Source organism: Stegostoma tigrinum, chromosome 34 (assembly GCF_030684315.1).
Source record: "Stegostoma tigrinum isolate sSteTig4 chromosome 34, sSteTig4.hap1, whole genome shotgun sequence".
In the NCBI taxonomy this organism is placed as follows: domain Eukaryota; kingdom Metazoa; phylum Chordata; class Chondrichthyes; order Orectolobiformes; family Stegostomatidae; genus Stegostoma; species Stegostoma tigrinum.
In genome coordinates this window covers 28,509,423-28,536,206 of record NC_081387.1, presented here as the reverse complement: position 1 = coordinate 28,536,206, position 26,784 = coordinate 28,509,423, and the positions used below count along the sequence as shown (strand labels likewise).

Sequence of the window (26,784 nt, the reverse complement as noted above, 5' to 3'; positions counted from 1 at the left end):
CAGGCAGGTAAACAGGCATTAGTGTGTTTACCTGATCGTCTCTGAGCACAAATGTGTTTCCCTGACAAGACCTAATGTATTCACCTGACAGATACCACTGTGTTCACTTGACAGGCATTAATATGTACGTTTGACAGACAATAATGTGTTTATCTGACAGGCACGAATGCATTGACACAGCAGGCACTGATCTGTTTACCTGAAGGATACTACTTTATTAATGTGATGAGCACTAACATTTTGTTTGACAGGCATTATTATAATTATTTGACGGGCACTGATCTATTTGCCTGATGGACACTAATCTGTTTCCCTGACAGGCCCTAGTGTATTCACCTGTCAATCATTGGTATATTTACCTGACGGACACCAGTATATTACCCCGATGGGCATTCCAAGCATGGACTGCATCTGTTTCAGCTGAACAAGGAAAGAACCTTTCCTTTTCTAGAACATCTCTTGGATCTGGATCATTTCCCTGCAGTGAATGCAGGGTTTGTGCTCGGTCTCACAATTGTTCTTTTTCTCGTTAATGGTGCTTCATCTGCAACTGAGTTCTATTTGGCTTTACCCAACTATTTTCTTTTATTTTCTGACTCTGAAATCTCCAGCCATTATAATGGCCTAGCTGGGGATGTTTTTCTTTTTAATCTCTGAAATAAATCTTCCACCTGTGACTGCCAAAGCTATTTTTGTTTCACATGAAATCTGGTCTGTCTCCTTTTCTCATTCTATAAATATTACTATCCAGTTTCCAAATAATCACCTGTTATTGCTGTCCTCAGTTTTATGTGGCAATTAACATGGGAGGTATGCACTGCCCCTCTGTCTCTGAACTCCCACCATTGCATGAATCACAACACCAATTCACTAATTAACCCAGTCCCCAGTATCTTCATTAATATGCTTTCTTGTGATTACTTAAAACCAAAAAGTCCATCCAAAAAGTTTGTCAAAGATACACAAATGATTCTTTTATTATAGATCAAAACTTATTCAATGCAGATGCATCCCGGTTAACATACATAGTTTGGAATATGAAAAATATTATGGTTACCCCATAAATAAAACAAAACACACACACAAATGAACACACATGCAGACAAGCAAATTGTCATGTACAAATCAAAGGGAAAGGAGTATTTGCGTCTGCAGAGTTTCTCTTTGATAATAAAAAAACTTTTAGCCAATAATTGGTCATTCCTGAAGGAAAACAAAAAGCATAAGATGTGGAATGTCACTGATTAGCTGTTCTGTGAGACACAGGTCACTTAGCACATGCAGGTATCTCAGGACTCTTGGAAAATGCAACATGCTCCAGAAGCACAGTCTCCTGGTGCTACTCATGAGAACAATGAAATTTCATGCTGAATGCATTTCTAAGAAACAATGAGTCAAAGTCATATGATTTCCCAGAAATCGTTTTAAACAAATGTGCCAACATGTCTTTTCAATATCTCCTTTTAAAAATATACAGCATCACCAAAAAACAAAGAATTTCCCCACAATCCTTCAAAGCTCAACTCTAACAAAAGTTAAATATGAAGGCTTCACTACATTAATGTCTCCAGTTCAGGAGCACTACTGGCTTGTATGCTTCTTGTTCTGGCTGCCAGCAGATACACAACTGCCTTCTCACAGTATGCTGTGAAAATTAACAGTTCCACAAGAAAACACACAAATAAACCCAAAATTAAAGTCTGTATAAAATTCAAAAGAACTGCAGATGCTGTAAATCAGAAACAAAAACAGAAATTGCTGGAAAAGCTCAGCAAGCCTGGCAGCATCTATGGAGAGAAATCAGAGTTAACATTTCAGATTGCATGACCCTTCCTCAGAGTTGCTAAAAGACGATCTCCCCTGCAATCTAATTACGAGGTAACATGACCTGGGATGCCTCAGGTTGAGATTCAAACCAAACATCTATCCACCAATCATCTTGCCAAACCTTATGATCTATAAAGTATCTAGATATTTCAAGACTTACCTTTATTTACAGATTTTCAATCTTTCTTTGGGATTTGGAATTAGGTGAATTAGATTCTCAAATCTAACAAAACCTGAGAAATTCTCCTCAGGCTTAATGTTTGCAAGTTTCAGCTAAACAGATCTGCCTGTCATTTTTTTTTATTATTCTAATCCTTCACCTCCAACATTGCTACTACACATGGGAGGATCTTTGTTCTGTAAATACCTTAGAAACTCCAGAGTTTCAATTAATTTTAATTGCCCTAAACCTAAAAGGTATCTACCTATTAAACTTGAAATTGAACATTTTGACAACATAGTGAAAGAGCAATGATATTTCCAAGATGTGGAGGGAGGGGGTGTGGGGTTGGGGGGGTGCAGTGGATGCATGTGACTAAGAGCGACAATACAAGTCATGATATTCCCATGTGCCTGCGGTGCTTGTTCTTTCACAAGGTAGAGATTGCAAATTTGGAACATGTCAGAGGAGCCAATTTGAATTAGTGCAGTGTATTTAGACATGGTGTCCACTGGCCACTGTGTGTCAGTGGTGAAAGAAGTAGATGTTGAGGGTGGTTGATGCAGTACCTGTCAAGCAGATTGTCTTCTCTTGGATGGTTTCAACGTTTTTGTATTTTGTTGGAGCTGCACCCATCCAGGCAAGAGGAGAGTGTTCCATCACACTCCTGTCTTACCTCGTAGGTGATAGACAGGTTTTAGGGAGTCAGTAGGTGGATTAGCCACTGCAAGAGTCCTAGCCTTTGACCTGCTCTTGTGGCCTCTATTTATTTGGCTAGTCCAGTCAAGTTTCTGGTCAGTAGTAACCTCCATGATGTTAATGGGTCACAGGGTGGATTTCAGTGATGGTAGCGTATTTGGATATCAAGAAGCGATGGTTAGAATGTCTCTTATTGGAGATGATCATTGTTTGGCATTTGTGTAGCCCAAATATTACTTGTAACTTGTCATCCCAAGCCTGGATGTTGTCCAGACCTTGCTGCATCTGAATATGGGCTGCTTCAGAATCTGAGGAGTTGCAAATGATGCTGAACATTGTTCAATCATTGGCAAACATCAGCTGACCTTATGATGAAGGGAAGGCCATGGATGAAGCAGCTGAAAATGGTTGAATCTATTTAGCCACAATGTGTTTTCCTGATGGGGGAATAATGCCTTCCCTAGACATATTTCTTGCTCTTACTTCACTTGTTCTGTCATCCACATTCAAAAGCATTTGTAACAGTTAGCATGGAGCACTGGTTATGGCAGATGATTTTCTAGGCTGGGCTCAGGACAGAAACAGTGCTTCTTCATGTAAACTTCACTAACCATGATCCCCCCCTCTGCATTTCACATGATTGAAGACATTGATTGCTGGATGCACTTTAGGTTAAGTGGAACGTGGGGGATATTTTCCAGTACAAAGTTTCTGAGAATATTTGTAGTTCGGGTTGTGGATGAGGTTGTAGACATGCTCGCCGAGCCAGTGGTTTGGTTGCAAACGTTTCATCACCCTGCTCCTCCAGTAACACCATCAGTGCATGTTTGGTGAAGTGTCGGTATTCTGTCCCACTTGTTATTTGTATGCTTAAGTTTTCTGGGGTAATTGGTATTATTTCCTGTTTTATTTCTCAGTGGTTTGTACACAGAGTGTAATTCAATGTATTTGTTCATAACGTTCCAGTTAGATACCAGGCCTCCAGGAATTCCCTGGTGTGTCTCTGTTTGACTTGTGCGATTATTGACATGTTGTCCCAGTCAAATTCGTGCCCCTCGTTGTCCGTGTGTAGCGAGATGTGAGAATTAGCTATATCTCTTAGTGTCTGGTTGGTGTTCATGTATCCGTATAGTCAGTTTTCTTCCGGCTTGGCCTCTGTAGTGTTTCTCACAGTCCTTGCATGGTATTTTGTATTTTACCCCGGTTTGTCAGTTTTGGGTATGGAATCCTTTCGGCTCATCAGGAGTTGTTGTAGGGTGGTTGTGGTTCGTGGACTACTCTGATACCTAGGGGTCTAAGTAACCTTGTGGTCATTGCTGAAATGTGTTTGAAGTATGGTAGGGTGATTAGGGAGTCTGGTTGTATTGTGTCTTCCCGTTGTGGTCTGTCTCGGAAGTAACGATGGATTGTGCTTTTTGGGTATCGATTTCTTTTGAAGACTCAGTATAAGTGTACCTGTTCTGCTTTGGAAAGCAGAACAGTACTTCAGAGATGACCACAAGGCTACTCAAACACCCAGGTATCAGAGTAGCCCACAAACCAGCAACCACCCTACGACAGCTATTGACATACGTAAAGGATCCCATGTCTAAAACCAGCAAAACTGGGTTAATATACAAAATACTATGCAAGTACTGTGAGAAACACGACATAGGCCAAACTGGAAGAAAATTGACTAAATGTAAACACCCGCTAGCCACCAAGAGACATGACCAATTCTCACTTGTCTCACTACACACAGACAACAAGGGTCACGAATTTGACTGGGACAACACATTGATAATTGCACAAACCAAACGGAGATATGCCAGGGAATTCCTGGAGGCCTGGTATTCCAACCAGAACCCTATAAACATACACATTGAATTAGACCCTGAGTACAAACTACTGAGAAAAAAATCTGGAAGTAATACCAATCCCCCCAGCAAACCAAGGCATATAAATAAGAACAAAGCTTCATCGGAGGCACACTGACAATGTTACCTAACAGAATGACGAAGCAGTTGCAACTAAACCCACCGGCTCAGTGAACATGTCTACAACTTCATACTTTCCAGTAAATTGCACAAATATTCTTCAGTTTTCATCTGTCACTTTCAGCAGTGAGGATCATACAATAATTTCAAATACACTGAGGAGTGGGAGTGAGATGGTGGTGGGGCTGCTGTGGTGATAGGAGATTGCAACCAAGTAAAGCAAACCCGTACATTAAATGCATTTTCTCTCCAATCTTTGATCACCTTTCACAACACTCATCAGAGTCCTTCTGTTGAAAAATATTGTCTTTTAGTTTCTTCCCAGCAGTGTTGAAAATTTCACCCTCCCTCATATTTTGCTACCTTCACATCTAATCACAGAAACAGACCACATTCGTATCTGTCTCTGTCTCATGGTTTACTTTCAAACCTTGCTTTGTTAGAGCAGCAAGTTTAGACATATCACATTTAGTCACCTCATTGATACCAAAAGATAACCCAAACATTGCAACACTCTGCCAGGTACATTGTGCCATCCTGAAACTAACTTCTTTATCCTGACATATTGTTTATTCTTTCCCAACTATTAGTCATGTCTTACAAATCTACTACCTCCCTCCCCCGATTCAAATGAGCTATCTTCTTCTGCAACCCCAATTGTGTGGCGCAGTCTCAAAAAGCTTTTGAAAGTATAGATGTTCTACATCACTGTTTGCCCTTCATATCCACAAAAAGCTTTTAATAATTTGTCAAATGTACAAATTTTTACCAGATCATTGTTGACTGTCCAATTGTATTGCCAAGGCATGGCCTTATTTTCTTCCAGACTCAACTACTCCAATGCTTACCTGAATGGATTCTCACCTCCTAACCTCCATAAACCTAAGGTCCTCTAATACACTTCTGTCTATATCCTGACTTGCCCCAAATCCCATTCCCCCATTGCCCATGCATTCACTGGTTTACATTCATTTACAATCCACAAGTTACTTAACTCTGAAATTCTCATTCTTGGTTTCAAACTGTTCATGCTGTCACTGCTCCTGATCACATCACTTTGCACTACCCTTAGTGATAGAGTCATAGGGATGCAGAGCATGGAAACAGATTCTCTGCTCCAACTTGCCCATACCCACTAGATATCCTAAATTAACCTAGTCCCATTTGTCAGCATTTAGCCCATATCCCTCTAAATCTTTCCTATTCGTGCGCTCATTTAGATGCCTTTTAAATGTTGTAATCATTCCAGCCTCCACCTCTTCCGCTGGCAGCTCATTCCATACACACACCCCACCCTCCATGTGAAAAAATTGACTCTTTAGGTCCCTTTAAATCTTTCCCCTCTCACCTTAAATCTATATTGTCTTGTTTTGGATTCTCCCACCCCAGGGAAATGACCTTACCTATTTGACCTATCCATGCCCCTCGTGATTTTAGAAACCTCTATAAAGTCACTGCTCAGCCTCCAATGCTTCAGGGAAAATAGCCACCGCCTATTCATCCTCTCCCTATTGCTCAAACCCTCCAACCTTGGCAACAGCCTTGTAAATTTTTTTCTGAATCCTCTCAAGTTTCACAACATATTTCCTAAAACAGGGTGACCAAAATTGAATGCAGTGTTCAAAAAGTCGCCTAAACAACATCTTGCACAGCTGCAACATGACATCCCAACTCCTATACTCAATGCACTGACTAATAAAAGCAAGTGTACCAAATGCCGTCTTCACTATCGTGTCTACCTGCAACTCCATGTTCAAGGAACAATGAACTTGCATCCCAAGGTCTCTTTGCTCAGGAACACTCTGCAGGACCCTGCCATTAAGTATACAAGTCTTTCCCTGATTTGCCTTACCAAAATGCAATACCTCACATTTATGTCAACTAAACTCCATCTGCCATTCCTTGGCTCAACAGCCCATATGATCAGGGTCCCATTGTACTCTGAGATAACCTTCTTCACTGTCTACTACATAATGAACTTTGGTGTTGTCTGCAAACTAACCCTAACTCTAAACATTCTTATATTTACATCGAAACCATTTACATAAATGATTTTAAAAAATGTGGACCCAGCACTAATCCTTGCGACACACCATTGGTCACATGTCTCCAGTTCAAAAAGAATGTTCACCTTCCTCTCATTATCAGTTTGTATGCATCGCCAATGCAAATTGTTGTATCTTGGGTAGCTGTGTCTTCAGTTACCTGGGCCCCAGCTATTGAAATTGCCTCCACGCTACTCCACCTCTTGGCATCATTTTCTTCCTCTAAAAAGAAACATTTTGACTAACCTATGCCTTTTCAAGTGGTTTGGTGTCACAGTTTATGTCTTAAAAATCCTGGGAAATGCCCAGATCATTTGACTCAGGTAACTGTACAAAGGTACTGTATGAAGACAAGTTAATTTTGATAAAATGTAGTGCCTTCAGTGAAATGCAAATGCTGTATTTCTGTATATTGGAGTTATTCTGTATAATAGTAATGTTTAAAGACTGATAACAGTGATGAATTAACTGAATGATTTTATTTTATTTCTTAGCTCCTGCTCAGAAAGCTTTCTCTCGTCCTGGCATAATCATTACTATTGTCTTTGGAATAGTCTGTGTGTTTCCATTAACACTGGTCATTGGCTATGTTTTAGTGAGGTTAGTAAATATTAATTTCAGTGACCCATTGTGACAATCAATCTTGTGAAATCTTTGCTTGGAGCTAGGGTGGTGTTTGTCGAAATATATCATTTGAATTTGGCCCGTGATATCCCATGCTCCTGGCTGACATTGAAGAAGCAGCCTTTTGCCACTGAGCTTTACTCAACAAGCTTTTGTGAAGACTGTTCATTGCTAGGCCAACATGGGGAAGGTTTATCGCACTCATTAAAGTCCTTTCTTAGAAGTTAGTCTTTAGACTAGACTCACTAAGTAAATCCTATGTGGTGGAAATAGTTCAACAGCTTTACAACTTGGAGTTCCAAACAAACTAGAAGTCATTGTTCTGGTGAACTGATTAGTGAGATAGTATTCAGATGTTGCCAGGCAGTCTTACTTCACCAGTGTTTTCCAGACTAATAAAACTTCACCAGAAATGATGTCTGAAGCCATATGGCAGTACTCAGACAGGAAATGCACAGCTGATATTCCTGTGCAATCTGAAGCTTTGTCAAGGTAACATTGGAGTTATATTTCTGGGCATCTATCTATCAAATAAGGAAGCAGAAGTCAATTTTCTTTTGGTTTGCATTTCATATTTGTAAACAAATTCCTCTCCATTTCTTAACCAACTCCATTCCTGAGGATAACCAGCCCTTAAATATGTGATCCAGGGGCATCAGCTCCTCAGATATCTCTGGCTTAGTGCTAGGAGACAGAAGGTAGTGTCAGAAGTCTGTTTGTGTGATTGAAGGCCAGTGAGCAGTGGCAGGCCACAGGATCAATGCTGTATCCCTTATTGTTTATATATATATATATAAACAAAATTGATGAGAATGTGGGGGTTGTAAAGTACATTCGTGGATGACATGAAGATTGGCTAGGTGGTTTACAGTGAGGAAGAACGTGTTAAGTTACAGGAGGATATAGAATGATTGATCAGATGGGCAGGTCAGTGACAGATGGAATTTAACCCTGATAAATGTGAGGTGTTGCACTTTGGGAGAATGAAGAAGACACGGGCATACTCTGAATGGCAAGACATAAGGAAACTCAGAGAAGAAGAGGGATCTTGGGGTGCTTGTCCACAGATCCCTTAAGGTGGCAGGACAGGTTAATAGGATAGTTATAGAGACATAGGGGACACTTGCCTTTATCAATTGAAGCATAGATTATAAGAGCAGGGAGGAGATGTTGGAGCTTTTGGAGAAGCAGATGATGCAATAAGGAGGAAAATTTCCATACAGTAAAGAAGGATCCTAGCAGGTATCCTGATAGGTGTAGTCCAGAGAGAGCTCAACATGCAAAAAGAGGCAAGAACAGAAATTGCTGGAGAAACTTGAGAGTGTAGTAGAATCTGTAGAGAGAAAGCAGAGTTAACGATTCAGATCACTGGATCCATAAGAACATAGGAACACAAGTAGCTCATTCAGTCCCTTGAGTCCATTCTGCCATTCAGTGAGATCCTGGCCTATCTGTGGTATAACTCCAAACACTTGCCTTTGGCCCACACCTCTTATTACCCCATTTAACAAAAATGTATCTGTCTTAGTTTTAAAATGAAACTGATCTAGCATCCACTGTCATTTGTAGAAGAAAGTTCCAAGCATCTATCACATTTTATGTCTAAAAGTGCTTCCTAACATATCTCCTGAACAGTCTGACCTTAATTCTCAGACCTTGACTCTTAGTTTTATAATTCCCAACCAGTGGACTCTGTTTCTCTCTCTACAGATGCTACCAGACCTGCTGAGTTTCTCCAGCAATTTCTGTTTTCATTTCAGATTCCCACTGTCTATTGTTCTTTGTTTTACTTCAATGAGAAAAGAGACCACACCTGGACAAGGCGCCTGGGAAATATGGATTAGTGGAGAGTCTTCTCAGACAACATTTAAACGTAGCAGTTCCATCAATGTTAGTGACTACAATAGAATGGAGCACAGGGTGATAAAGAAGGCTAGCCAAAGACTTACAGAATTGGAAAGAATTGGGAGTATATTCAAAAGTTGAAGATAGAGGATAGCATCTTCATCACACAGGGGGATCTGGACAGACAGGATCCTGCCGGTTGCATCTACAAGGCCAAGACTTGATTGGTAACTGCAGGGTTTAAGGAATATTTGAGGGAAAGAGAGTTTAAGGTAAACTGTTCTACAACAGAGAAGGGCATTTAAGAAAAATATTCAGCCATTTTAACAACTACTCCTTGTAAGTGTAACTCTATAGACATCAATGTAGTGTTTCTTGAACATAATCTGCTCAAGAAGGAATTACTCTTACAGATCCCAAAGGAAGCACCAGGTAGAGGGGGAAACTCTGCAAGGTGTATGAAAGCATTTATGGGTTAAATTACTCTTTTTCAGTGATGATCGTGAGTAGATTGATGGGCTGGTAATTAGCCGATGGGATTTGTCCTTTTTATATACAGGACATTCCTGGGCCATTTTTCACCTTTGCCAGGTAGATGCCAGGGGATGGGAACCTATGTAAGGAGTCAGGGAAGGAGGGAGCGAAGTCAAAAACATAAGGTAGAAAAGGGAATAAGAAAAGTGATTGGCAGAGAAATTAAGGACAAAATTCAAACAGGTCTATTGAGAACAATAAGAGCAAACAAACAATGTTAAAACGACAAGCTTAAAGGCTTTGTGCCTTACCGTGAGAGCCGTTTACAATAAAGTTAATCATGCAGATTACAATAGGACTCTGCAGGGTACAATATAATTGGGATTATGGAGATATGGCTGCAGTGTGACCAGAATGGGAACTGAATGTCCCAGCGTATCCAGTATTTAGGAAGGATCGGCAAAAAGGAAAAAGTCATGGAGTGGCATTGCTGCTTAAAGACAAAATTAACACAATAGTGAGAAAGGATATTAGCTCTGACAATATGGAGTCTGTATGGGTAAAGTTGAGAAATACCAAAGTGCAAAAAACATTAGTGGGTGTCATATATGGGCCACCAAACTGAAACAGTGATGTTGGGAATGGCACTAAACAGGAATTAGAGATGCATGTGATGAGGGAATATTGGTGATCATGTGTGATTTTAATCTGTACATAGATTGAGCAAATCCAGTTAGTCAAAATACAATAGAGGAGGAATTCCTGGAATGTATACAGAAAGTTTTTCTTAACCAATTTGTGGAGGACCCAACTAGAGAACAGGCCATCTTAGACTGGGTACTGTGTAAGTACTGGGGAGAGTTACGTAAAGGGATGACTGTGGATAGATAATGGCAAACATTCAAGGAACACATGGAGAATTGCAACAACTGTTTATTCCTGTCTGGTACAAAAACTAAATGTGTAAGAGGGCCAAACCATGGCTTACGAAGGAAATAATAAAGTATCCAAACCAAGGAAGAAGCATACAGATTGGCCAAGAATAAAATATGTCCGAGGACAGGTTGGTTAAGTGGGCAAATCAGTGGCAGATGTAGCATAATTTGGATAAACAAGAAGTTATTCACTTTGGAAGCAAAAACAAGAAGGCAGATTACTATCTGAATGGCTGTAAATTGAAAGAGGGGGAGTGTGCAGTGGGACCTGGTTGTCCTTGTGCACCAGTCGCTAAAGGTAAACATGCAGGTGCAGCAGGTGGTAAAGAAGGCAAATGGTATGTCGGCCTTCATTGTGAGAGGTTTTGAGTACAGGAGCAGGGATGTGTTATTGCAATTATATGGGGCCTTGATGAGGCCACATGTGAAATATTGTGTACAGTGTTGTTCTTCTTTTCTTAGGAAAGATACTGTTGTTCTCAGGGGAGCGTAATGAAGGCTGACCGGGCTGATTCCAGGGATTGTGGGCTGAGATATAGAACATAGAACAGTACAGCACAGAACAGGCCCTTCAGCCCACAATGTTGTGCCGACCATTGACCCTCATGTATGCACCCTCAAATTTCTGTGACCATATGCATGTCCAGCAGTGTCTTAAATTACCCCAATGACCTTGCTTCCACAACTGCTGCTGGCAACGCATTCCATGCTCTCACAACTCTCTGCGTAAAGAACCTGCCTCTGACATCCCCTCTATACTTTCCACCAACCAGCTTAAAACTATGACCCCTCGTGCTAGCCATTTCTGCCCTGGGAGCAGAACGATAGTCTTTGAATTATGGTTTTATAGAACTCTAGGTGTCTCTGCTGTATCTTCCTCTATGTGTTAAGTGTTACCTCTCAAACACGTAACAATCCACATTTTCATATGAGAGAGATTCACTAGTTTAGTATTGTTTTTGCTGGAGCTCAGACAAATGGGGTGGGGTTGGGGGATGCGGTTGGATCTCATAGAGACTTATAAAATTCTAACAGGACTAGACAAAGTAGATGAAGGGAGGATGTTCCTGCTGGGCCAAATGCAGGCAAGTGGGACTTGTTTGGTTTAAGAAAATGGTCAGCATGGACTAGTTGGACCAAAGGATCTGTTTCTGTGCTGTATGACTCTATAACTCTAAAAGCCCTCTTGGTAGTAGAAAAGAGCACATCTTGCACCCTTGCCACTCTCAGTTCTTTCTCCAAGTGTTGTCCAGCATGGAGGAGTACTGATAAATCAGCCAAGGAAAAATGGTAAATGGTAACCAGCGGGAGGTTTCCTTGCCCATGTTTAACCTGAAGCCATGAGACTTCACAGGGTTCAGAGTCAATGTTGAGGACTCCCAGAGCAACTCCATCCCAGCTGTATCACACTGTGCCACCACCTCTGCTGGGCCTTCCATGCTGGTGAGACGGGATGTATCCAGGGATGGTGATGGTGTCTGCAACATTGTCTGTAAAGTATGATTCTGTGAGTATGATTATGTTGACTAGTCTCAGACACAGCTTTTCCAATTTTGGCACTAACACTCAGATGTTAATAAGGAGGACCTTGTTGGGTCAACAGGGCTGTTTCTGCTTTTGTCTTTTCTGGTGCCTAGGTTGATGCCTGGTGATCCACCCAGTTTAATTTCTTTCTTGAGAATGTGCCAAATGATACAACTGATTGTTAGGCTATTTCAAAGGCAGTTGAGAGTCCATCACATTGTTATTGGTCTGGAGTCACATGTAGGCCAGTCTTGGTGAGGATAGCAGATTTTTTTTACTTCATTTATGGGACAAGGGCATCATGCCTGGGCCAGTATTTATTGCCTGTCCCTAATAGCCCAGAGGATGGATAAGAGTCAACAACATTTCAGTTTGTCAGGAGTCACAAGTAGGACAGACTGGGTGAGAGTAGCAGTTTCCTTCACTAAACACATTAGTGAAGTAGGTGGGCTTTTCTGACAATTCACAAAAATTTCATGATCACCATTAGATTCTTAATCCCAGATTTTATTGAATTCAAATTCCAGCACCTTCAAATTCAGCTCCCCAAAATATTGGCCAGGTCTCTGGATTACTAGCCCAGCGATAATGCCACAAGGCCTTCACTTCTTTCTGATGTGCTAGAACTTAGTCTGCCATGAAAATTTCAATAGTGGAGGACACCTGGAATGTGAATAAAACATTTAAAAAATTGACAAGTGTATGCTGAAGTTTTCAGCTTTGGATGATCCCAGTATGTAATATTAATCATGTATCGAAAAGCTTCTCATGAAAATGTTGGTGATGGATTTTCCAGGAGGATGTTTGATGTCTTTTAAAGGGAGAAAATGGAAAAGGCTGCTTGTTGACATTGGAGACAAAAAGTGGTGATGAGCACATGAGGCAGTGCTGTTGACATGACATCTCTATGTCTAAAATCATAGATAAAATGGTCTGTGTAAAAGAGATTGACAGAGCATTACCAATGGAATGTTACATATAAAAATGACAAAGCACAGAAGGAGGCCATTTGGCCCACCTTGTCCATGCTGACCCAGGGACACCCAGATGCCCTTTCTAATCCGCACACAACCCATAGTCCTGTAGTTAAGGTGCAGATCCAGGTTCTTATTAAAAGAGTTTAGGGTCTCTGCCTCCACCTGCAACTCAGGCAGTGAATTCCAGACATCAATTACCTTCAGAATAAAAAGCTTCTCTTCTAATTCTTCTGCTGCTCAGCTTGAATCTATGACCCCTGGCTTTTGAATTCTCTGCCAATGGAAACAGGTTCCTCCTGTCTCTCTTTCTCTACCCCTCACACTTCTGTATACCTCAATCATGTCTCCTCCTCAGCCTTCTCTGTTCAAGAAAAACAGCCTCAAACTCTCCAGTCTCTCCTTGTAGCAACAATTCACCATCCCTGGCAACATTCTAGTAAATCTCCTCTGCACTCTGTCTGGAGTAATAATGGCCTTCCTGTAATGTGGTGACCAGAACAGCACAAAGTAATTTGGTTAAGCCTCACCAGTGTCCGTTATAGTTACATCCTTATATCCCTATTTCTGTACTCTGTACTTCTGCCAGTGAAGGAATGCATCCCATATGCCTTCTTTACAACCTTATCTCCCTGTACCTTTAGGGACCTTCACAGTGTACAACAAGATATCTCACGTTATCTCCTTTTGTCAGAATATTCCTGTTTATTGTGTATTCTCTTACGGTTTGAACCCCCCCCACCCAAATGCACTACCTCACATGTATCAGGGTTGATCTTCATTTGCCACTTGCCTGTCCGCTCCACTAACCCATTTATATCATTGTGGAGCTTACAACTATCCTTGACACAAACTACTATGTGGCCAATTTTTCTGTCATTTTCAAATTTCACAATTGCGTCCCGCACATTCAAGTCCAAATTGTTAATGTATAAAACAAACAGCACTAAGCCCTGCAGAACATCAGTTGAAACAGCCTTCCATTCACAAAGGCAGTCATAGACCATTATCTTTTGTTTCCTGTTACTAAGCCAACCTTGGATCCAATTTGACACATTAATCTGTATCCCTTGGGCTTTTATATTTTTGACCAGTCTGCCATGTGAGATCTTGTCAGATGCCTTACTAAAATCAATGTAGGCAACATCCACTGAACTATCCTCATCACTCCTTCTTGTCATATCCTCAAAACATTCTATCAAATTTGTAAGGCGTGGCCATTCCTTATCAAAGCTATACTGACTGTACTGAACTAGTCCATACCTTTCAAAATGACATAAGTAACAGTTTACCTAGTCTCTCAGGAATGATTCCAATAATTTGCCCGCTAGTCAAAATATGTGTAGGTTAGGTGGATTGGCCATGCCAAATTTCCTCAGAGTGTCTAGGGATATGAAGGGTGGGTAGATCAGCCATGCTAAATGCATGGTTTTGGGGATAGGGTGGGGTTCTGGATGTTCTTTAGAGGGTTGATGCAGACTTGATGGGCCAAGTGGGCTGCTTTGTCGCTGTAGGTATTCCATGATTCTAGGAAAGCCACCACTAAAGTAAGACTAACTGGCCTATAATTGTTTGGCATTTCCTTTGTACACTTTCTAAACAATGGAACCACATTTGTATATCTCCAGTCCTCCAGCAGCTCACCTGTGTCTGGTGAAGATTGGAAATTAATTGTCAGAGCATCAGCTGTTTCCTTCCTGACCTCCTTCAAAAACCAGGGAACAATCCATCTGGCCCTGGTGACTTATCCACTTAAAGTTTTGGCAAAGATCTGTAGCTCGGGTTGTAGATGAGGCTATTGACTTGCTTGCCGAGCTGGCTTGTTTTTGTTCAGATGTTTTGTCACCATGCTAGGTGACATCGTCAGTGGAGCCTCCACTTGGAATTTATACTGTGTGGTCCATTATAGTGTCATATCCAGTTTTGATCTGTATGGGTTTGTATATGGGGTCCAATTCAGCATGTTTGTTGATTGATCTCCTTAATATCAGTATTGTCACACAATGAAGGCCTCCAATTTAACTGGGATAAAGTAACCATAGTCGTCCAAGCCAAACATAGACACGCACGGGAATTCCTAGAGGCATGGTTCTCCGCCCATACTTCAATCAACAAACATATAGAAGTGGACCTCATATACAAACCCATACAAATCAAAACTGGAAATGACAGTACTCGCCATAACAGACTGGACAGTATAAATTCCAAGTGGTGTAGATTAGCATCGCTTCATCAGAGTCTCTGTTGATGATGTCACCTAGCATGGTGATGAAATGTCTGAACATAAACAAGCCAGCTCGGCGAGCCAGTCAACAACCTCGACTTATCCATTTTCAAGGTTCCAACTCCTATTACACTTCTTCTCTCATTATGATTATTTTGTCCACTATTTCACGCTGCTTCTCTTGGATTACTGTATCCACATCATTCCTTACCTTTGTGAATATGGAGATGAAAAAATCATTTAAAGTTCTTCTCATATTCTTTGCATCTTCACACAACTTACCTTCTTCATTTCTGATAGGTCCCACATTTTTCTTACCTACCCTTTTGCTGTTTATATACTCTAAACATCACTGGATTTTCCTTTCTGTGGCTTGTGAATGGCCTCACTTTGATTTCCTTATTTATTTTTACTTGATCCCCATACTTTCCATACTGTACGCTATCTGCAATGTTGAGATCTTTGTGACTATCATAAGCTTTCTTTTTCTGTTTAATCTGGCCTTGTATTTTTCTAGACAACCATGGGGGTCCAGATTTGGAAGTAAATCATTCTTATTTTTGGAGGGGACATGTCTGCTTTATGCCATGAGAATCTCACTTTTTAGCACCTCCCACTGGTTTACCCCTAATTTATCCTTTAGCAGTCCAGTACAGTACACCTCAGTTTTGTAAAATTTGCCTTCTCTAGTTTAAAACTTTTCCTCCTGATATATCTTTGCCATTTTTTGTAATAATACATTTAACCAAATTGTAGTTACTATCCCTGATATAGTCACCTACGTCACGTCATGTATTTGTAGTTACTATCCCTGATATAGTCACCTACGTCACGTCATGTATTTGTAGTTACTATCCCTGATATAGTCACCTACGTCACGCCCTTGGTACTGTGAGACAGCAGTGCTAACTCCTGAGCTGCCCAGGATGCACCTACCTCCTCCTATCTTCTATGATAGATAGGCCATGCCTGACAAACTGTATTGACTTTTTTGAAGAGGTGATTCAGGTAGTTGACAGGGGAATGTTGCTTATATGGATTTCCAAAAGGCTTTTGATAAAGTCTCACATAAAATACAATTATCTAAAAGTAGACGCCTATGGAATTGAGGGCAAATTACTTTCAAGTCTGGGAAATTGGTTGAGCTCCAGGCAATAGAAAGTAGATATAATGGGTAGGCACTCAAATTGTCAGGGTGTATCCTGTGGGGTCCCACAAGGATCTATGTTAGGGCCTCAATTATTCCCATTATTTATTATCGATTTGGATAATGGCATAGAAAATCAAATATAGGGACCCCCAGTATCCTGGCAGAGAGATTTGCTGGAGCTACTCAGGAGGGTTTAAATTAGTCTGGAAGGAGGTGATATCCAAACAGTAGTGAGACAAGAGAGGAGATTGGGGCTAGTATAGAAGTTAAAGAAAGCAAGTTAAATAGACAAGGCAGGCAAGAGCACGGCAGGGAATGGGGCATGACTGATGAATTAAACTGCATTTATTTCAATGCTCGAGGCCTGACAGGTAGGAAAAAAGAACTCAGGGCATGGATGGTATATGGGACTGGGATATCACATCTATTACAGAAACTTGGCTGAAAGAGGGAAAGGACTGACAGCTCAATGTTATGGGGTATAGGTACTATAGGAAGGATAGAAGGGGAGGAAACAGAGAAGGGGAAGTGGCATTTTTGATAAGGGAAAACATTATGGCAGTACTTGGAGAGGATATTCCTGAAGGATCATTCAGTGGGGCTACGTGGATGGAACTGAGAGATAGGAAGGGGGTGATTACTTTAATCAGACCCTGATAGTGAGTGGAGATTGAGGAGCAAATATACAAGGAGACCGCAGATAGCTGCAAGAATAAAAAGGTTATAATAGGAATTTTAACTTACCTAAAATCAACTGGGACTACCATTGCCCTAAGGGTTTAGATGGAGAGAAATTTGTTAACCTGACCTCTTGGGAAATAAGGCAGGGCAAGTGATGAAAGTGTTGGTTAGGGAGCACTTTGGTACCATTTACCACAAATCCATGTGTTTTAGAATAGCTGTGGAAAGGAATCGGTCTGGTCCACAAATTAAAGTTCTAAATTAGGGTAAGGTCAATTTTGACAGTATTGGACAATAACTTTCAAAAGTTGATTGGGGGTGGCTGTTTGTAGGCAAAGGGACATCTGGTAAGCAGGAGGCTTTCAAAAGTGAGTTAGAGTGTTCAGCACCAGTGTTAGAGTGAAGGGCAAGGCTGGCAGGAGTAGGGAACCTTGGATAGCTCAAGTTACTCTGGTCAAGAAAAAGAAGGATGCATACGGCATGTATAGGCAGCTGGGATCAAGTGAATTCCTTGAGGAGCATAGGGGATGTCAGAATATATACTTAAGAGAGAAATCAGGAAGGCTAAAAGGGAACACAAGAAGGCTTTGGCAGATAAGGTAAAGGAGACTCTAAAGAAATTCTACAAGTAAGTGAAGGACAAAGAAGTAACTAGGAAGAGAATGGGGCCTGTTAAAGATCAATAACGTCATCTACGGCATAGCCACAAGGTGGGTGAATTCCTAAGTGAATACTTCTCATCAGTATTTGCAGTCAAAAAAGCATGGATGCTAGGGAACTTGGGGAAATAAATTGTGGTGTCTTGAAGAGTGTCCATATTGTGGAAGAGGTGCTATAAGTCTTAAAACACATTAAGGTAGAAAAATCCCAGATCTGATTAAGTCAGATGACAATCAAAATCCTTTCCACAGAGCTGAAATGTCTAAAACTAGAGGATATGGTTTAAGGTGGGAGGGGACAAGTTCAAAGGAGATGTGAGGGGCAATTTTTTTACACAGAGTGGTAGGTGCCTGGAACGCACTGCCGGGGAGGTGTTGGAGGCTGATACTATAGGGGCATTTAAGGGACTTTTAGATAAGCACATGAAAATGCAAGGAATAGAGGGATATGTACCAAGGGCAGGCAGAAGAGATTAGTTTAATTTGGTATTTGGCACAACATCCTGGGCCGAGAGGCCCATTCCTGTGCTGTACAGTTCTATGCTCTATGCTCTCAGTGTCTCCCAGGAATTTGTGGGAGGCTAGGGAGAATATTGAGAGGCCCCTGAGGGAGATATCTGTACAATTGACAGCGAAGGGTGAAGTGTCTGAAGATTGGAGGGTGGTTAATGTTGTACCATTATTTAAGAAAGGCAGGGAAATGCCCAGGAACTACAGACTGGTGAGTCTAGCATCTATAGTGGGTAAGTTGTTAGAGGGGCTTCTGAAAAACAGGGTCGACTGGAATTTGCAGAAGCGAGGACTCATTTGAGATAGTGTGCGTGACTTTGTGTGTGGGAAATAGTGTCTCATGAATTTGATTGAGCTTTTGAAGCAGCAGCGAAGAAAGTAGATGAGGGCAATGCATTAGATGTTGTCCACGTGGAATTCAGCAAGGTCTTTGACAAGGTACAACTGGGTGGATGTTGATTAAAGTTAAATCTCATGGGATCCAGGGAGAGCTAGCTAGTTAATACAAAATTGGCTTGAAGGTAGATCACGGATGGTGGTGATAGAGGTTGGTCCTGCAATGGGAGAGAGATTCCCTGATGTGTTCATCCAGCCTCACATTTTATTATCTTGGAAAAAACCCCCTCTCTGATGAAGGGTCTAGGCCCGAAACGTCAGCTTTTGTGCTCCTGAGATGCTGCTTGGCCTGCTGTGTTCATCCAGCCTCACATTTTATTATCTTGGAAAAACCCCCTCTCTGATGAAGGGTCTAGGCCCGAAACGTCAGCTTTTGTGCTCCTGAGATGCTGCTTGGCCTGCTGTGTTCATCCAGCCTCACATTTTATTATCTTGGAAAAACCCCCTCTCTGATGAAGGGTCTAGGCCCGAAACGTCAGCTTTTGTGCTCCTGAGATGCTGCTTGGCCTGCTGTGTTCATCCAGCCTCACATTTTATTATCTTGGAAAAAACTCCCCACCTATGTCCGTGACACCACCCACGCCCTCCACCTCCTCCAGGACTTCCAATTCCCTGGCCCCCAACACCTCATATTCACCATGGACGTCCAGTCCCTGTACACCTGCATTCCGCATGGAGATGGCCTCAAGGCCCTCCGCTTCTTCCTGTCCCGCAGGCCCGACCAGGCCCCCTCCACCGACACTCTCATCCGCCTAGCGGAACTCGTCCTCACACTCAACAACTTCTCTTTTGACTCCTCCCACTTCCTACAGACTAAGGGGGTGGCCATGGGCACCCGCATGGGCCCCAGCTATGCCTGCCTCTTTGTAGGTTACGTGGAACAGTCCATCTTCCGCACCTACACAGGCCCCAAACCCCACCTCTTCCTCCGGTACATTGATGACTGTATCGGCGCCGCCTCTTGCTCCCCAGAGGAGCTCGAACAGTTCATCCACTTCACCAACACCTTCCACCCCAACCTTCAGTTCACCTGGGCCATCTCCAGCACATCCCTCACCTTCCTGGACCTCTCAGTCTCCATCTCAGGCAACCAGCTTGTAACTGATGTCCATTTCAAGCCCACCGACTCCCACAGCTACCTAGAATACACCTCCTCCCACCCACCCTCCTGCAAAAACTCCATCCCCTATTCCCAATTCCTCCGCCTCCGCCGCATCTGCTCCCACGATAAGACATTCCACTCCCGCACATCCCAGATGTCCAAGTTCTTTAAGGACCGCAACTTCCCCCCCACGGTGATTGAGAACGCCCTTGACCGCGTCTCCCGCATTTCCCGCGACACATCCCTCACACCCCGCCCCCGCCACAACCGCCCCAAGAGGATCCCCCTCGTTCTCACACACCACCCTACCAACCTCCGGATACAACGCATTATCCTCCGACACTTCCGCCATTTACAATCCGACCCCACCACCCAAGACATTTTTCCATCCCCACCCCTGTCTGCTTTCCGGAGAGACCACTCTCTCCGTGACTCCCTTGTTCGCTCCACACTGCCCTCCAACCCCACCACACCCGGCACCTTCCCCTGCAACCGCAGGAAATGCTACACTTGTCCCCACACCTCCTCCCTCACCCCCATCCCAGGCCCCAAGATGACATTCCACATTAAGCAGAGGTTCACCTGCACATCTGCCAATGTGGTATACTGCATCCACTGTACCCGGTGCGGCTTTCTCTACATTGGGGAAACCAAGCGGAGGCTTGGGGACCGCTTTGCAGAACACCTCCGCTCAGTTCGCAACAAACAACTGCACCTCCCAGTCGCAAACCATTTCCACTCCCCCTCCCATTCTCTTGATGACATGTCCATCATGGGCCTCCTGCACTGCCACAATGATGCCACCCGAAGGTTGCAGGAACAGCAACTCATATTCCGCCTGGGAACCCTGCAGCCATATGGTATCAATGTGGACTTCACCAGTTTCAAAATCTCCCCTTCCCCCACTGCATCCCTAAACCAGCCCAGTTCATCCCCTCCCCCCACTGCACCACACAACCAGCCCAGCTCTTCCCCCCCACCCACTGCATCCCAAAACCAGTCCAACCTGTCTCTGCCTCCCTAACCGGTTCTTCCTCTCACCCATCCCTTCCTCCCACCCCCAGCCGCACCCCCAGCTACCTACTAACCTCATCCCACCTCCTTGACCTGTCCGTCTTCCCTGGACTGACCTATCCCCTCCCTACCTCCCCACCTACACCCTCTCCACCTATCTTCTTTGCTCTCCATCTTCGGTCCGCCTCCCCCTCTCTCCCTATTTATTCCAGTTCCCTCCCCCCATCCCCCTCTCTGATGAAGGGTCTAGGCCCGAAACGTCAGCTTTTGTGCTCCTGAGATGCTGCTTGGCCTGCTGTGTTCATCCAGCCTCACATTTTATTATTATGGTGGTGATAGAGGATTGTTTCTCAAACTGGAGCCCTGTACCACAGGGATAGGTAGTTGGTCTACCGTTATTCAACATTTATATAAATGATTTGGATGAGAATGTAGAAGGTATGGTTAGTAAAGTTGCAGATGACACCGTGATTGGTGGCAGAGTGGACAGTGAAGAAGATTATCTGGAAATACAGCAAAATCTTAATCAATTTGGCCAGTGGGCTGAGGAATGGCAGATGAAGTTTAATTTAGATAAATATGAAGTATTGCATTTTGGTGGATCAAACCATGGCAGGACTCATACAGTTAATGGTAGGGGCCTGGGGAGAACAAAGAAATATAGGCATACAGGGTTCACAGCTCCTTGAAAGTGGAGTCACACATAGATAGGGTGATGAAGAAAGATTTCAGCATGCTTGCTTTCATTGGTCAGAGCATTGAGTATAGGAGTTGGGACATCTTGTTGCAGTTGTGCAAGATGTTTTTAAGGCCACATTTGGAGTACTGCATGTATTTCTGGACGCCCCACAGTAAAAAAGAGTGTAGCAAATATTTGCTAGGATACTACCAGGACTGGAAGATTTCAGTTTTAAGGAGAGTTCATTTCGGATATGTTTTCCCCTGGAGTGTAGGAGACTGAGGGTGATGTCATAGAGATCTGTAAAATCATGAAAGGCATAGATAAGATAGACAGTGAACTGCTTTTCCCCATGGTAGGGGAGTCTAAAAGTAGAGGGCGTAGGTTTAAGGTGAGAGGTGAGAGATACAAAAGTGCACAGAGGGACATTCAAGTCTCATAGAAGGTGATGTGCAGAAGGAATGTGCTGCCTGAGGAAGTGGTAGAGTAGGGTAGAACCACAACAGTTAAAAGACTTTTGGACAGGTACATGGAGAGGAAATGTTTATATGGATATGGTCCGGCCACAAATGGGAGCAGGTCAGTTTAGGAAATCTGGTTGGTATGGTCAAGTTGGACTGAAGTGCTCAGTTTCCATGCTCTATGACTCTATGACTTACACTTCTCTGCATTAAGCTTTACCATGAGACCATAAGACATAGGAGTGGAAGTAAGGCCATTCGGCCCATCAAGTCCACTCTGCCATTTAAATCATGGCTGATGGGCATTTCAACTCCATTTCCCTGCACTCTCCCCGTAGCCCTTGATTCCTTGTGAAATCAAGAATTTGTCGATCTCAGCCTTGAAGGCATTAAACGTCCCGGCCTCCACTGCACTCCGTGGCAATGAATTCCATAAACCCATCACTCTCTGGCTAAAGAAATGTCTCCGCATTTCAGTTTTAAATTTACCCCCTCTAATTTTAAGGCTGTGACCGCGGGTCCTAGTCTTCCCACCTAACGGAAACAACTTCCTAGCGTCCACCCTTTCTAAGCCATACATTATCTTGTTAGTTTCTATTAGATCTCCCCATAACCTTCGAAACTCCAATGAATACAATCCCAGGATCCTTAGCCATTTTTCGTACGTTAAACCTAGAATTCCAGGGATCATCCATGTGAACCTCCGCTGGACACGCTCCAGCAGCAGTATGTCCTTCCTGAGGTGTGGGGCCCAAAATTGGACACTGTATTCTAAATGGGGCCTAACTAGAGTTTTATAAAGTCTCAGAAGCACATCACTGCTTTTATATTCCAACCCTCTTGAGATAAACGACAACATTACATTCGCTTTCTTAATCACGGACTCTACCTGCAAGTTAGCCTTTAGAGAATCCTGGACCAACACTCCCAGATCCCTTTGTACTTCTGCTTTACGAATTTTCTCACCGTTTAGAAAATAGTCCATGCCTGTATTCTTTTTTCCAAAGTGCAAAACCTCACATTTACTCACATTGAATTTCATCAGCCATTTCCTGGACCACTCTCCTAAACTGTCTAAATCTTTCTGCAGCCTCCCCACCTCCTCAGTACTACCTGCCTGTCCACCTATCTTTGTATCATCGGCAAACTTCGCCAGAATGCCCCCGGTCCCTTCATCCAGATCCTTAATGTATAAAAGTGAACAGCTGCGGCCTTCAACACTGAACCCTGCGGGACACCACTTGTCACCGGTTGCCATTCTGAAAAAGAGCCTTTTATCAGAGCCTCTATCAGACCTTTATAAGAGCAGACAGCTTTGTCTGCCTCCTGTATGGCACACCAATTTGTGTTTATCTTTTTGGAGTTCTGCACTGTTCCTACTCACATTTTATAATTGTCTCCAGTTCTGTGTTATTTGCAAATTTTGAAGTTGTCCCCTGTCTACCAAGACCCAGGTCACGAATATGTGTCAGGAAGAGCAAAGGTCCCAATCTTGACACCTGGGGAACCCCAGTTTGTCCAGTCCACTACAACCTTCCTTCCAACTTATCAGCAACTGTCCATCATTTCATTCATCACTTCCTGTCACTCAGCCAATTCCATACTGTTGTTGCTCCTGTCCTTTTTCTACATGAGGCATTTTTATCACCACCCTGTTGTGATATGTTACACTATTTGAAAGATAATGTACATCATATCGACAGCATTGACCTGATCAACCTTTACTGCCATTTTCCGCCTTTCCCTTTTCAGGGAATATATCAGATCCGAACTGCCTCCTCTCTGAAGGAAGCCTATTGTTCCACAACTGTTGTTTTCTCGTCAACCTGAGCCTTGAATTTCCTTAACACTGATTATGTCTTATCACAGTGAAGGTAGCTTCATCAAGCATTATTATAACTCTGCACTGTTCTTTGTTCTTTTCTGTAATCAATCTAAATCTTACTTTTTAAATTTCTTTCATGAGATTAGGCCATCACTGGCTAACTGACCAGCGGGCAATTAAAAGTCAACCACACAGAACAGCAGGTTTCCTTCTCTTAAGGACTTTAGTGAAACATATCAGCTTTTCTTGCCAATTGCAATACTTTTGCAGTTGTCATTATTTATTTATTTCCATACTATTACTGATTTAAATTCCTCTATCTGCCATGCTTGGAATTTGAACGCACATCCCCACATCAATACCCAGGCCTCTGGGTTGATAGTCTTGTGAGAATACCATTAGGCCATCACCTAGTCTTGTGTGGAACATCCTCCTTTTAACACTTGGCCTACTTAGTCTACCTCTTACAAGCCCTGGGTCTGTCAATGTTTCCTTCCTTGTTGAACTAAACAGGAGTGCTGTCAAAAATTCTCCTGGGAATTCTTTCCCCTCTCTGCCCTTTAATGCTCCTACTGTCCTGGTCTAAATTCAGATTAATAAAGCCCCCAATAGAACCACCCTGTAATTTTTGCTTGCAAACTGTTCCTCTTTGACCTGCCCAGTAGTTGGTGGCCTATAGTCTACACCAATCAATGGAATTGCATCTCTTTTGTTCCTCAACCTGCACCGAATCCACTCTGTCCTTGACCCTGCTGGCACATGGGGAGGTATTTGCCTCATGGTATTATTGCTGGACTGTTAATCCAGAGACCCAGGTAATGTTCTGGGGACCTGAATTTGAATCCCACCATGGCAGATGGTGGAATTTGATTCAATAAAATATATGGAATTAAGAATCGAATGATGACCGTGAATCCATTGTCAATTGTCAGAAAAGTCCATCTGGTTCACTAATGCCCTTTAGGGAGGGAAGCTGCCATCCTTCCCTGGTCTGGCCTACATGTGACTCCAAACCCACAACAATGTGTTAACAACTCTTAACTACCCTCTGGGCAATTAGGTATCGGCAATAAATGCTGGCCTAGCCAGCAACACGCTCATCCTGTAAACAAATAAAGAAAAAATAATCTTCTTTGTCCACCTCTGCAATATTCTCTTAATCAATATTACCGCCTTATTTCTCCTTTTTCCTACCTTTTCTGATCATCTTGCATCAAGCATTATTTAACACCTCACACTGCACTCCTGTGAGCATGGTCCCTTGTTACAGCCACAAGATTATTTTTCCACCTAGCAAACTGTACCTGTAACTTGCTAATCTTATTTACCATACACCATGAATTCACATACATGCACAGTACTCTGATTTAAACTTTATTACTTTCTTCCTCCTTCCTTACTCTGAATGACCTGTTAAGTTACTGCTCCTTACTCCAGTGACACCTATTCCCTCCCAATGCTGTGTGCATATTCCCATTCCTCTCTTATATTCTCTCTGAGTTGCCACATTCCTGCCAAGTTAGTTTAAGCCATGCCCGGTAACACTGGCAAAGCACTCCACAGGAACTCAATGCTATCTGCATTTAGTACAATCTTTCTGGCCTGTAAGGTCCCATCATTACCAGAGAAGCTGACGTCCTGTCTCCTGTACCACCTACCAAGTCACCATACATTCATCTGCTTTAACACCCTGTTTCTGTGTGACACTCGGATAATATGGCGATTATGATTTTGGTGCCCTGCTTCCTTATTTCCTACCTAGTTTCGTAGGAACATAGAACACAGGAAAATAAGAACAGGAGTAGGCCATTCAGCCTATCAAACTGCTCTGTCATTTAATATGATCATGCCTACTCAAACTATCCAGTGCCTTTTAGCCAGACTATCCCCATAACCCTTCATATTGATAATCAGAAATTTATCGACCTCTAAGAATCACAAACCTCTGAGTAAGATTATTTCTTCTAATGTTAGACTTCAGTGGCATCTCTCCTGTTTACCCAATCTGTCTTCAGAGGAAAGTCTCACCATCCTGGTGAGCAAGTCTTTCTACACACTCTGTATGGCAATAATATCTTTCAAGAGATAAGGAGACCAAAATTGTAAACAATATTTCAGTTACAGACTAACCATGTTTGTATACGATTAAAGCAAGACTTCACTACTGTACTTAAGTCCTCTTCTAATAGCTGCTCCTCCTGTATTTCAGCCTTCAGTGACTTAATGACTAGGTTACCCAGGTCTCTTTGGACAGTGGAACAGGACAAGGCCATTCAGCCTCTCATAGAGACAGAATCCCATAGGTATGCAGGTGCAGCAGGCAGCGAAGAACGCGAATGGTATGTTGTTCTTCATAGCAAGAGGATTTGAGTCCAGGTGCACGGATGCCTTGCTGCAAATGTACAGGGCCTTGGCGAGACCACCCATGGAGCATTGTGTGCAGTTTTGGTTCCTTTATCTGAGGAAGGATGTTCTGGCTCTGGGAGGAGTGCAGTGAAGGTTTCTCAGACTGATTCCTGGGTTGACAGGACTGAGGTATGAAGAGAGACTGGATTGGTTAGGGCTATATTTTACGCAGAGAGTTGTGAGAGCATGGAATGCGTTGCCAGCAGCAGTTGTGGAAGCAAGGTCATTGGGGTCATTTAAGAGACTGCTGGACATGCATATGGTCACAGAAATTTGAGGGTGCATTCATGAGGATCAATGGTCGGCACAACATTGTGGGCTGAAGGGCCTGTTCTGTGCTGTACTGTTCTATGTTCTATGTTCTATGTTCTATATTCACTAGCATTAAAAGAACAAGGAGGGGACCTCACAGAAACCTTTAAAGTTTCAACAGACTTTGATAAGGTAGAGGCATGTTCCCAATAATTGGAGAGTCCAGAACCAGGGATTATCGTTTAAACATTACAGGGTAGACCTTTTAGGACCATGCTGAGCCTGTGGAATTCTCTACCACGGGAAACTATTGAGGACAAACATTGAAGACTTACAAGAAAA

The 26,784-nt window shown here is 42.7% G+C and overlaps 1 protein-coding gene across 1 annotated transcript in view; it reads left to right on the top strand.

Annotated features, from left to right (window-relative positions):
- The window catches only part of LOC125446636 (carcinoembryonic antigen-related cell adhesion molecule 20-like), a 111,550-nt gene that overhangs the window by 79,886 nt on the left and 4,880 nt on the right, over nt 1–26,784 (top strand). Inside the window, exon 6 of the mRNA XM_059639773.1 lies at nt 7,202–7,307. The gene's annotated coding sequence lies outside the window, so the exon portion shown is untranslated. The remainder of the gene's footprint in view (nt 1–7,201; nt 7,308–26,784) is intronic.